Below are 2500 nucleotides of genomic sequence, written 5' to 3' on the forward strand. Positions count from 1 at the left end.
CAAACTTATTAGTAGGGTTAGGGTTAGGGTTAGGGTTAGAGTTTAGGGTTAGGGTTAGGGTTAGGGTTTAGGGTTATGGATAGGGTTAGGGTTAGGGTTAGGGTTTATGGGTTAGGGTTAGGGTTAGAGTTTAGGGTTAGGGTTAGGGTTAGGGTTAGGGTTTAGGGTTATGGATAGGGTTAGGGTTAGGGTTAGGGTTTAGGGTTATGAATAGGGTTAGGGTTAGGGTTAGGGTTTAGGGTTATGGATAGGGTTATGGTTAGGGTTAGGGTTTATGTTTTAGGGTTAGGGTTAGGGTTAGGGTTAGAGTTTAGGGTTAGGGTTAGGGTTAGGGTTTAGGGTTATGGATAGGGTTAGGGTTAGGGTTAGGGTTTATGGGTTAGGGTTAGGGAAGAATTGGACAAAAATCATCCAAAACAAACTACGGTTAGAGTTTAGGGTTGGGGTTAGGATTAGGGTTAGGGTTTAGGGTTATGGATAGGGTTAGGGTTAGGGTTAGGGTTTATGGGTTAGGGTTAGGGTTAGAGTTTAGGGTTAGGGTTAGGGTTAGGGTATAGGGTTATGGATAGGGTAAGGGTTAGGGTTAGGGTTAGGGTTTAGGGTTATGAATAGGGTTAGGGTTAGGGTTAGGGTTTAGGGTTATGGATAGGGTTATGGTTAGGGTTAGGGTTTATGGTTTAGGGTTAGGGTTAGGGTTAGGGTTAGAGTTTAGGGTTAGGGTTAGGGTTTATGGGTTAGGGTTAGGGATGAATTGGACAAAAATCATCCAAAACAAACTAGTGTTAGAGTTTAGGGTTAGGGTTAGGGTTAGGGTTAGGGTTTAGGGTTATGGATAGGGTTAGGGTTAGGGTTTATGGGTTAGGGTTAGGGTTAGGGATGAATTGGACAAAAATCATCCAAAACAAACTTTTTATTAGTGTCGACTGTTTGAGTGGTGAGCAGTGAGTCTTTCCTCCCTCGGACAGTTGCATAGAGTTGTAACTATACGCAGGAGGAAGCTGCCATCTTTACCACACCACAGCCTGTTGTGCTTCTGGCTGAAGCCTTATTCACCACACCAAGGCCAGTATTTCCTTTGAGGCAAGCTTTGCCACAATCATTGCCTGTACTGCTGACTTAGGGTTAGGGTTAGGGTTAGAGTTTAGGGTTATGAATAGGGTTAGGGTTAGGGTTAGAGTTTAGGGTTAGGGTTAGGGTTAGGGTTTAGGGTTATGGATAGGGTTAGGGTTAGGGTTAGAGTTTAGGTTTAGGGTTAGGGTTAGGGTTTAGGGTTATGGATAGGGTTAGGGTTAAGGTTAGGGTTAGGGTTTATGGGTTAGGGTTAGGGTTAGGGATGAATTGGACAAAAATCATCCAAAACAAACTTTTTATTAGTAGGGTTAGGGTTAGGGTTAGGGTTAGAGTTTAGGGTTAGGGTTAGGGTTAGGGTTAGGGTTTAGGGTTATGGATAGGGTTAGGGTTAGGGTTTAGGGTTATGGATAGGTTTAGGGTTAGGGTTAGGGTTTAGGGTTATGGATAGGGTTAGGGTTAGGGTTAGGGTTTAGGGGTTAGGGTTAGGGTTTAGTGTTATGGATAGGGTTAGGGTTAGGGTTAGGGTTTATGGGTTAGGGTTAGGATGGGGAAAATAATCCCTTCTCCGGGAGGAAAAGGAGCGTGCGCGGTCCATCCCTCCCTGCGGTCCTCCGTACCCGTCCCAGAAGACTTGGCGGTCACGTTGGCGGCGCCGGCCATAACGCACCACCGTCCAGCCGTCTTCCATGGCGTCCAGTCTTTTTTTTGTTTTCGTCTTTTTTCTTTTTTCAAAAAATAAAATGTGCTTCAAAAAATAAAATGTGCTTCAAAAAATATCCATTTAATGTTAATATGAACAAAAAACACTTTCCAAATTGTGGAAAGGAAAAAGTCACGAAAAAATAATAAACAACAAAAGAAGGTGTGCCAAAAAAAACTGTTTATTTAAAAAATAAACACAAAAAACACAACGTTTCGACCGTACACGGTCTTCCTCAGGTGTGGCACACAGAAAACTGTAAGCTAGATTAGCTGGCAACAGTTGGACTGGCAGAGATGTGCTCTCATCGAGTGCCGAGTGGAAAATGAGCTCCTGTGTGAGCTCCGCCTTTTATATTCTCCCCTCGGCTGTGTAAAATCCCATTCGTCTTTTTTAAACTTTTGTTCGGTAAAAATGAATTTGGTCTTTATTTTTTAATCTGCATTACATTTTAACTGTTTTTTAGCCAAAAATAACATATTTGCACTCTATGAAATTACTTTTAATGAATTTTAAAGCCAAATTAATTTAATCACTGTTTTTCTCCCCAATTTGTTTTTAATCCATTTTTAACTGTAAATAGTCTTGCCAACCCTATGAATTGTGCTGATAAATTTATGAACCCCGTTTTTTAGAATTTTTAAGCCAATTATTCAAATTTTTACTAATTTAATTCCCCATTATTAAATAATATATATGCAACCCTCATATTAAACATTAAAAATCAAA

This window comes from Neolamprologus brichardi, chromosome 2, assembly GCF_056152115.1.
Source record: "Neolamprologus brichardi isolate AB-2024 chromosome 2, ASM5615211v1, whole genome shotgun sequence".
NCBI classification, from domain to species: domain Eukaryota; kingdom Metazoa; phylum Chordata; class Actinopteri; order Cichliformes; family Cichlidae; genus Neolamprologus; species Neolamprologus brichardi.